We start from the raw sequence: 11,904 nt of genomic DNA, 5'->3' as shown, positions 1-11,904 counted from the left end.
GAACCGAAGCCGCTTGTGAAAAGAAAAGTACGTAGAATTAAGTGGAACAAAAAAGTTTCCAACAGCTCCTCTCAGCATTTTGACCATTTATTCATCTGACGTAGTTCATTAGCTTATTAAAATATAGCAGATATTATGTGTGAGCAGAATTCACGTTCTAAAATGGCTTTGTCACAAACATTTCTTCTGTTTTTTAAACATAAAGTTTGGATTATAAATGTGTAAATAGTTTGAATGCCCAGCACCCATCTATCACTCACACGAAGGCCACGGATAATTTGTGATGGCTCTAACTTCCTTTTGTTGTTTTTATTTAGTGATGGAGGTGTCGGCACTATGGTAAGGTGAAAACAGCTGTTAATATCCTCACTGATGGGAAACGAGGACTCTTCCGCTGGTACAACTTGTCCAAGAAAATAATACAACTTATTTTATCGTTTCTAATATTATTCTTTCGTTGATATGGAATTATTTTAACATGGATTTCAATCTTTTGTTGTCTCAATTGATACGTTGTTTCCAAAAAAAAGTACTTAAAATTAACGCGTAATGGAGATTTCGCATTTTCGTCAGTCATTATCTGAAACCTACACAACGGATTTAAATAATATTTCGTACTGTGGATTTCCAGTAAACTTTTCGGATGAATTTCGTTTGTGTCAGTGTCTGTAGCAAATTGTCTAACTCCTGCTTAATATGAAGCATAAATTCAACATTTCTTTTCTGAAAACACTCATTGTCGTATAAAAGTGCTGATTTTCTCATATATTTAACTTCATTGATACGGTGAATATGTATTGAAATGTAATGAAACAGTTTAGTAACTGTAGTGTAGTTTTGTTTTCAAAATTATAGTTTTATCTTTTAAAATATTTTGTAAACATGTGCAGAGTCTACATTAAATTGGAGCAAATTTTTCAACTTTTACTTAATGAATATGCTAATAATCACGCAACTCCCCATGCCAGTTAATGCATTAGCTAAAACCCTAAATTAAAAATTTATGCTTACGAGTATGTGTGTGTGTGTTGGCTTTTAGCTCGAGAACGGATGAATTTATTTCTTGCAAACTTGACATTATATTTCTTTGAGGCCAGGGAGAGATATCAGAAAGGTCAATACTCCAAAAAAACATCTCCTGAGTTTGATTTCCGGGGAAGGTGGTTTCTGTAGCTCAAAAGTTCGGAAATATTCTCAATAAAAGAACGACGCCAAGACCAATAACAAAATGACTAACAAAATTTTGAACAATATGACCTCATTATAACGATGACAATTATGGTCACTGAAACGTCGGTAATACAGCTGTTAACTCGAGAATATTTTATTAAATATGCTTTAATATGTTTAAGTTATGAAGATGGCTGTCTTCTGGGTTGTCGTGCTTTGTACTCCGGCACAAGTCTACTTACTACTGCATTAAAATATTTCTGTCATTGTTTGTAAAAGATATAATCATTTTTTTAAATAACAGTTTTTGACTTCAATATGGACTACATATAACGCACCGATTTTTTCTACGTTTCTAAAATATTTCCAATTTGAATTTCCTGTAACCTATTTGTTATAAAATTAAGTCCAAGAAGGATTCGTTTCACAGCTCTCGGTTGCACCAAGTCTACAAAAAATTCCATAATTTGTTTCAGAGATTAGACGGAGATACGTGAGTTTTCACAAACCGCTCATTAACAGAAGAAATGCTTCCTGAACCACTGGTTGTCCGGTGTGTTGCAGTTTTCGTCCAAGACACTGACTGTGTCTGTCCTTCGCCTCCAGGTACGAGTCAGTGACCGAGAGGATTCTGTGAGGCCATCAGAGGAACGGCGACAGGACGAGATGATGGATTATTATTTACTGTATCTTTTAGATTCCCGGCGTAAAGCGAGCACCCGCCGAGACAAGTAGGTATATAAGAGTTGTGAACAGGGCGAAAGTCTGGCTTTCTTACGCCTGAGTCGTGACCACGAATATTTTTACCCAAGTCGCAATCATTATTACCACTTCCACCACTAAACCACTGGGGCAAGAAATGTTGATATCAGAGTAACACGAGGTGAGAACTTGGAAGACGCATTTGAAAACCCAACACCTGCAAAAAAATGTCCTGTGTTTTTATCTAAGCCGCAGACCGCCAGCCCCTCTTGAGTGTGAGGCTCAAGGTTTTTAGCAACACGCTATGTTGTTGCAAGGCGAAAAGTGACTTGGTGTTTCTCAACCAGTAGAATGAGACTCTTTCGAGTGCAACTGAAGACGAATATTATTTTGCAAGACTTGAGGTTCTCACAGCGGTGAGTATGAAGATTTCCGTCTTCTGGGGTGTTGTGCTGTGTAGTCTGGTCGATGTTAACCAACGTTTCAGAGGTCATACTGCCTCCATCATCAGGGCGATGATGAAGAATTCTGTCTTCTGGGTTGTTGCGCTGTGTAGACTGGTCGATGTTAACCAACGTTTCAGAGGTCATACTGCCTCCATCATCAGGGCGGTGAGTATGAAAATTTCTGTCTTCTGGGTTGTTGCGCTGTGTAGTCTCGTAGATGTTAACCAACGTTTCAGAGGTCATACTGCCTCCATCATCAGGGCGGTGATTATGAAGTTTTCTGTCTTCTGGGTTGTTGCGCTGTGTAGTCTGGTAGATTTCCACCAACGTTTCAGAGGTCATAATATTATTTCATTGTATCTGAGCCGCAGACCGTCAAAGTCAAAATGGAATATTCTTTTAAACGCTCCCAAGTATTTGATTTGAAAATGGTAAAAATACTATCTATCATGACAAACTTTAACATGTGAAGGCTGTATTATAGCTCAGACCTTTATTCGCCGGTTTCTCACCACAGAGGTCTGTGTTAGCGACAAGGGAAATTCATATTGGACTTCGTGGTCCTAGGAGAGATTCTGTCTGAGTCCTTCGGTAGTCCCCGGCCAATATAATTCCACCACCGCTGCATATTTACTCGTGGATCATATGGGGGATGGACAATGGACTTGTTAACGAGTGAAGTACCACAGACACACAATCTCACCCCGTCACAACGGTAACAAAGTAGACATGTAAACCCACATCGTTGTACGTATTACAAGAACTTTATATTTAACATAGACTGCATGAGATGCTTGACTCCAGTCCTAGCAAATGACGAGTTGTAACCGCCTAGACAAACAGTGACGGTTCCGTAGTAACATTTATGCTCTAATGTAAATTCATCTCCAACTCCGAGACATTCCCATCGCTTCCCAAGTAGTAAAAGCCTAAGGACAGAATATTCTACTCACAAAGTTAAGTATTTTTATTTATTTATAATTTATTCATTCCATTGATTTTTGATTTTATATTTCGTTCACTTTTATATACTTATTTAGTTATTTATTATATATTTCGAAATAGTTTATTTAATTACGTGTTTGTTTAAATATTTATTTATTAATTCAATAATCAATTAAATGTAACGTAATTTATTTATTTGGTTCTTATTTACTTACGCAGATATTTGTAATATTCTTCGAAACTATGTGCACGATTTATGTATCTGGCTGTAATATGCAAATATGCAAAGCATAATGGGGTATGAGAAATGCAAACAAAATTTTGTAAAATTTGACGAGTATAAAGATGATTGTCTTGTAATAATCACCCTGATAATGGAGGCAGCAAGCAGCTGTGAAACACCGGCAAAATTCAACCAGACTACAAGACGCAGACAACTTTGGAGACCAATGCTTATCCGGAAGGTAAAACATAGAAGCGTATCTTAACAGAAAATGAATTTGAGAGTGTAGTGTAGTGGTGAACCTTTGGTGTAAAACCACTGTCCCTGCGTTTGGCTAACAATTCTCATGACTCACAGTTCTGTCATCGTATATAATTCTTGCTACTTGTTATTCTCAACACTAAAGTTAATTATATTCTTTAGAGAAAACCCAAACATGGAAACTCACAGACATTAAAACTGACGTCGTTGGTGATGAGAGGTGCTTGTTAAAAAACTTAAGTCTGCCTTCTAGAAGACAATGAGTCAGAGATCATTACAGTAAAGACTCACAGTGTACGTACGTAATAATCGGAATGATTTTTAAGAGTCTGTGTGAGAGTTAAGCTGTCTGTTGATAATAAAGTAAAAAGTTCACACCAGAAATTGGTGTGTAAGGGCTACAGAAATATTAGCTATAAGTTACGTTTATAGAATTTCTGTAGAATTTTTTAAACGAAATCAGACGGAAAGGGTTTCTAAGATTGTTTCTGGATCTGTCAGTAATAGAACAATTTCAATAGTAGGTCTCTACAGATGAGAACAAGAAAATGTTTATTTTAATAGACTATACTTTTGCCCGATGAGCGTCGAATTATGTGTCCTGAGTTCGACTCCTGTGAGGTCGGTTCTTGCTGCACGGAAACAAAACACGATAGTAGAACGGCCAGGAGATTACAGGATCTAAGGTCACAAACCGCAAATTGTTCTGGGCTCGAGTCTCGGTGAACGTGTTGGGTTCAGGCATAATAATTTTGTCTTCAATATCCAAAGATAGGTTTCAAACGATTAAGCCTATGATAAGCATTCGGGCAATAAATATTGACAAGAATTGTGAGCATTTGTCAAATTTCCAATAGTAACACTGCAAAAACTCTACTAGTTTATCTACAAATTGAAATGTTGACACAAATATACGGCATGCTTCAGCTACTGTCTGTACGAATTCTAACGTAACTCAACCGAAAAAATATAATACTAAAAAGTTTCGTTTCTTATGGGTCTTTCAATATATACGAAGAAAACTATATTATTTTCGTCAGTGTGAAACTCACAGACAAACAGTCAAATAATATATTTGCTTCCGAACGTTAAGAGTGGTTTGGGAGCCTATTCTGTTCTGAATGAGATTCTTCGAAGTTTTCTTCAATTCCTCCACACAACTGCCAAGAAAATACCTTAATTAGGCTATGGTTGCTACGTTCCACAACTTTTAGAATTCAATGTTTATTTAACAGTTTTGTCCTGAATTCGACGGTAGTGAACGTCTCTTAAGTATCGGTGCAATGTCCCATAAGTCTGTCACCTTCAAACTAATCTCCAGAGAGAATCCATTGGGCCTACAATGCGTGGCGTTTAACCAATTAAAGCCAAAACTCATCTAAATAATATTCAATAACTAATTATATACCTCAAAGTAAACACCACATGTTTCTATCGCAAAGTCCAATTGGTTAAGGCTGTTTAAAGAAATATTCCCTGTTACGCTGAGAATTATACAAAACACATGTAAGAAAATGCAGTGTTACTGTTTGTTATAGCAGATGATGTAAAGCCTACTATTCAGATTTAAAGGTTAAAAGGGAACACACACAGCGGAAACCAATTGCATGAAGTCTTTCATAAAACTGGACACTGTGGTTTCAATGAAAAACGCTGTTGTTTTAAATTGGAGGTCACACGCAGAGCTACATATAGCGATGGATGGGCAGATGTTGTGTCGTGGTACTGAGCCAAAAGGTTTCCTAGAATTAGGATTTGAGGTTCTCACGGAAGTCAGCCATCTTCGATTTCCTATAAGTTTAGTTTCGCTGGAAATACTGCCGTGGAGCATACCATACCAACCGAAGCCTCTCTTTTGAAGTAGTCTGTGTCCTTCGTGAACTACACGTAAGATGTCCCTAAAGAAGACCGATTCAGCTCGTAGGAACACCAACACTTTTCCTCGTTTGCAGTTTAATTCTTTAGCAATGTACGATATACTCGCAGCGTTGACCTAACGTATCCAATTTCGTCTTTTCCTTCCGACGTTATCACCACCGGAGGAACAAATCATTCCCCTTGTAAAATGACTGTCGATCAGCAAGAAACTATTTGCATTGAACATCAATATTGTTTTCTTCACGTATCAAGACACTTCCGTGTTAAGACGTGGGTTTACTGACTCCATGGAACAGTGTCTTTTGGAGCTGACAATCGCTCAGCTAGCCAATAAGTCGATATATGATGTGAAGCTTTCACGAGGGCTTTCATTAATAAAGTCTTCTCGGGCTATCAGCAGTGTTAGTTGGTGATCGATCACAAACTAACACTGCTGATAGCCAGAGAAGACTTTATTAATAGTCAATAATTCCTTTAAGAGTAAGCAAGTTTTACCATGGTACCTTTTACGGAAAACAGAAAACAACATACAACCGTACTAAACTTTCTTTGTGATGATAAACAACGAAGAATTGGATATTTACTTGTGATATTTCTATGATGTCATGTTACAAACACGACTACTGGTCGTACGAATACCATTTAAATCGAACATATATCTATATTATCCTTCTGAACACTAAAATGTACGTCAACATCGAATGATTGCAATGGATATTAAAATATTCTGATGCCCACAATGCATCTCGCTCTGTGGTGGTAACCATTAGCGTTAAAGTCGACGTAGGCCTACGTTGTGTTGCAGTCGTGTTCTGGATTATAGACCTAGACTCATTTCCATTGTAGAGGTACAGGTGTATTAAGATATAATTTCCCTTAAATTTAAGAATAGTAATCTAAATGTAAATTGAGTACAAGTACATGTCTCCTTCACAGATCGCATTTACGTGTTACAGGCATCTGTCAAGACCCGCCTTCCTAATCATAATTAACAGCCACATGGCGTTTGGGCACAAAATGAAATTTAATCAAACGGCCAGTTAAGATTTTCTTTATACCAAAATGATTTCTTTTTTAAAATCGTGACCAGATTCTTTTATACTCATAAGACGATTATCCACTTTTTATTGAAGTAACAATTGACGCTGGCATATTGAAACACAAGGCTTTCAATCTGCTATTTTACATATGCTCCGCTCTTGAATAGAAGCTTGTACTTACGGCAGACCGTAGCATGCAACAAGCATTGCTATTTGCGCTACGGAAGCGAGAAAAAAGCTAATATACGGGAACCCTTCTCAGTCCATCTCCAATTACATGTGCTATTGATACTTTGCTCTTTAGTACTTGTAGTCTTCTAACACACATGTTTTAGTTTTGAAATGGACGGTTTCTCGGAATGATACAATAACAAATCAAGGAGCATTAGACGGGTGATTAAGTCAAGAAAATGAGATGGACGGGACATGTAGCGCGCATGGATGGGACAAGAGGTGTGCCCCGGGTATTGGTCGGGAAGCCTGAGAGGAAGAGAACGGAGGCAGCATGACCTCTGAAACGTTGGTTAACATCGACCAGACTACACAGCGCAACAACCCAGAAGACAGAAATCTTCATACTCTGATGACGGAGGCAGTATGACCTCTGAAACGTTGGTTAACATCGACCAGACTACACAGCGCAACAACCCAGAAGACAGAAATCTTCATCGCCCTGATGACGGAGGCAGTATGACCTCTGAAACGTTGGTAAACATCGATCAGACTACACAGCGCAACAACCCAGAAGACAAAAATCTTCATACTAAGAATCGCCCTGATGACGGAGGCAGTATGACCTCTGAAACGTTTGTAAACATCGACCAGACTACACAGCGCAACAACCCAGAAGACAGAAATCTTCATACTCATCGCCCTGATGATGGAGGCAGTATGACCTCTGAAACGTTGGTTAACATCGACCAGACTACACAGCGCAACAACCCAGAAGACAGAAATCTTCATACTCATCGCCCTGATGATGGAGGCAGTATGACCTCTGAAACGTTGGTTAACATCGACCAGACTACACAGTGCAACAACCCAGAAGACAGAAATCTTCATACTCATCGCCCTGATGATGGAGGCAGTATGACCTCTGAAACGTTGGTAAACATCGACCAGACTACACAGTGCAACAACCCAGAAGACAGAAATCTTCATACTAAGAATCGCCCTGATGACGGAGGCAGTATGACCTCTGAAACGTTGGTTAACATCGACCAGACTACACAGCGCAACAACCCAGAAGACAGAAATCTTCAGACTCATCGCCCTGATGACGGAGGCAGTATGACCTCTGAAACGTTGGTTAACATCGACCCGACTACACAGAACAACAACCCAGAAGACAGAAATCTTCATACTAAGAATCGCCCTGATGACGGAGGCAGTATGACCTCTGAAACGTTTGTAAACATCGACCAGACTACACAGCGCAACAACCCAGAAGACAGAAATCTTCATACTCATCGCCCTGATGATGGAGGCAGTATGACCTCTGAAACGTTGGTTAACATCGACCAGACTACACAGCGCAACAACCCAGAAGACAGAAATCTTCATACTCATCGCCCTGATGATGGAGGCAGTATGACCTCTGAAACGTTGGTTAACATCGACCAGACTACACAGTGCAACAACCCAGAAGACAGAAATCTTCATACTCATCGCCCTGATGATGGAGGCAGTATGACCTCTGAAACGTTGGTTAACATCGACCAGACTACACAGTGCAACAACCCAGAAGACAGAAATCTTCATACTCATCGCCCTGATGATGGAGGCAGTATGACCTCTGAAACGTTGGTTAACATCGACCACACTACACAGCGCAACAACCCAGAAATCTTCAACTCACAAGTGTTTATTCAGACCAATGCAAGCCGAGCACTGGCCTGCAGAAACTGAGAAAAACTCAATTCAATCAGAAAATCTGTCAACACGACCGAGCTTCGAAGCGAGAATGCCTTTCAAATATAATCCTACATCCCTTCGGATGTCGCAACCATCTCGTCGCCAGTACCCATGATCTTCTTCCAGTCTCATTCTAGCCTAATTTACTGGCCTACAGACCTCAACCTTTAAGTTGAATCTACGTCGTTAAACACATAAATCAATGTACTTAATGATTCTTATTTTTACTTTTAGGTCAATACAATTCTTTTGATAAAACCCCTTTCTACAGACTACTCTGTATTAATTTCATCTTTCTCATCTAACTTGATCTGTTCACGAATTTCCCAATTTGCTCACCGATCCAACAGAAATAAATGTTTCTTTTATTTTTAAGCTCTGATCTTCCTTTTGGTCTAACAGGTATAAAGTATGTTTGGTTGTTATTTGTTTAACTGATTACACACGCATAGCGGCCATCAACTAGTCAGATGGAACATCAAATTTAAGTTAAAGCAGAAACAAAACGTAATCTTTCGTCACAAATAAAAGCAGCATTTCGATACAAAACCAAATTGGTGTAGAATTGGTCACATAGACTGATATAAAATATTTCAATGTCTTCTGTTTCGTACACAGGAATGGACGATCAGTTATATTTTATTGGCTATGGCACTGATTACTGATTGCTACTCCGTACAATTTTTTTTTTACGAATATACAGGGTTTTACGCGTTGATTGATGGATTCTTTTAGAGTTATCAATGTCCTCATAACAAATTGAGTGTGCTATCCCTTTTAAAAACGAGCAGGTGCAGCTTCGTCTGATAAATTAATTGGCATTGTGGGCGTTCATGTCAGAGACACAATACAAATTATCCCGCACGTTAACTTATCGGGGTACGGGATTTTTATAGCTCGTGTTCAGTGACGTGTTGTTCTCCGCGGACCTCCTTCTGGGGTAAGGGAAACGATATTCTGGGCATTCTAAAACATTGAATCGTTTTAAAATAAAAAAGGAAATAAATCAGAGTGGACCAAAAAATTTTCCCTGAAAGAGGGAAATCTAAAAACGTTTCGTATGTTAATAACTAAAAATATTGTCTTCTTATTAGCTTTTGAATTTCAGTATTTATACCTAGTGAATGAATCAGCTAACTCCATTGTAAATTACTCATCACAAAAAGGTATAATTTGTAGACCTACCCTAATCTAAGTCAGTAACTGTATTATCATCAATACATTCTATTTACACCAGATACATTTTATTATCTTTCTATCAAACTCAACATAATCTAAACCCCTCTCTTGTTTTGAGTTGGTGGTCTTGTGAAGCCGTGTAGAACTAAAGATGGGCTTAATCCCTGAAGATTAAGACAGCATGTCCCTCCGAAAGTTTGTACCCGCCTACAAAGTTCACACGTCGTGATAAGACAGAACTCCACAATCCACATCCTCACAATCATTAGAACCAAAAATATTGTTTCCCTTCTTGAGAATTTCTAATCAAGATTTGTTACGAATGTGTTAAAAATCTATATTTTGTCAGGTGTCATTTTGTATAGGCTACGCTTTTGATGCTGTTTGTAACAGTTATTAAGGAATATCACAATCGTCAATTTAATACAAAATTTGATTCCACACCCTTCTCTCAAGGTTAAGTCAATCAAAATTATAGGTGATCATAAATGCAGATTTCGACAAAATATATCAGATACTCTGTATTCGTCAGATACAAGTACTGAAAAAGGAAACATTGTTATAGAATGGAATAAGACATCAGATATCGTCGAAGCTAGCGGACGAATCTACTCTGTGTACTTGAGGTGGCGCGGTCAGTGCATTTCTTTTGTTTGGGCGTTCAGTCAGACAAGCTCCTCGGTGCAGTCAGCATTACACTATCGAACAAGTGACTCGCTCCTAGCCTTCCCCTGCGACCACTGTACCACGTGTCACATGATGACTCTCTACTAACGTGTAGGCCTATTTGTAAATAAACTCAGCTCAGATAAATTAAACTGAATTGAAAATCAGCTACATGCCCAATTTGAACGTATCTATAATATGATCCTTATAGGTAAAGGTCTGTGTGATGTATTTCATTATGAAAACGTTCTGAAAGACATACTTTATCGCAATTATTTTAACTTTCCTTTATTTTACTGGGGGATACTGGGAACGACCCGTTCTTCAAGTGCCTGAGCACTGCGGGTCCCAACTTTTCGTTGGCTTTGACGTATTAGACATTCGGTAGGACTCCTTGGACGAGGGATCGGCCCGTCGCAAGGCCTCTACCTGTACACAGGACAGCACAACACAGAAAAACATCCATGGCTTGAGTGGGATTCGAACCCACGGTCCCAGCGACCGCTGCGTACCCCCCTTTATAATATAAAGGTCCAAGGAATGTACTGGAACTGATCGGGAGACACCAGCTTCCGCTCTATGCTTATATTAATTTATTGGGCCAAATGTTAAATATGAAAAACAAAGAAATCTTGTAATTGCTAGTAAAGAAGTTGGTTTATACGTAAAAGCAAACAAAACTTAACAGGCTACGTGATCATTTGTCGTCACCAGAATGCATGGAAAAATATAGGACTTGGCCAAGTTCGAATGGATATTTGAGAACGACAATCACAAACGTTAGGTTGACAGTCCGTCCACACAACAATTTCTGATTACAGTTTTAATGCTTATCAAGAATAAACTACATGTTTCGACCTTAATCGGTCATCTTGATCTTTAAGTATTCGAACTAACGGATATGAATGCTAAAGTAAAAATCAAGATTGCATTACGGAAGAAGTTGAGACCAGATTAAATTAGAGAGGTCCAAGGTACCATCATTTTCTATTGTTTAATGTTACTAGGTGAGTTGGAAGTATAATATTAAAACAAATTTAAAGTGGTGTATTTTGTTGACTTATCAACCTGCTCAGGTTAAACTCATGGCGGGTTCTTCTAAACACGAAAATTAACCCTAACAATTTTTCTAAAAGGAAAGAGTTTGTTGAATAGCTGAGCGACCATTAGATACTTAAGAGGGATGAAAAATATCACTAAAATATAATAAATATCGGAAGTTGTTTCTAAAAATTATTTCATTTGCAGACATCGTCTGAAAACGTACTGATACAAAGCTAGAAATGTCAGTGGGGATAAGAGGGGATTTTTCCCACTAAAATATTTCTTACTGCATGCGTTAAAAAGTGTGCACGCTAGCCTTACCTCAACTGCACATTCAGCTCCATTACAGTCTGGACTCTTCGTTTTGAAACAGAGGCAATCAACATGTTCCGAGGCGTTGCACGAAGTGTCTTTTACACTAGATTCACTTCACATA

Source organism: Zootermopsis nevadensis, unplaced genomic scaffold (genome assembly GCF_977971745.1).
Source record: "Zootermopsis nevadensis isolate Lab colony 2312 unplaced genomic scaffold, Znev_1.0 Znev_ptg000017l, whole genome shotgun sequence".
Classification (NCBI taxonomy): Eukaryota; Metazoa; Arthropoda; class Insecta; order Blattodea; family Termopsidae; genus Zootermopsis; species Zootermopsis nevadensis.
This window is presented reverse-complemented; position numbering follows the sequence as displayed.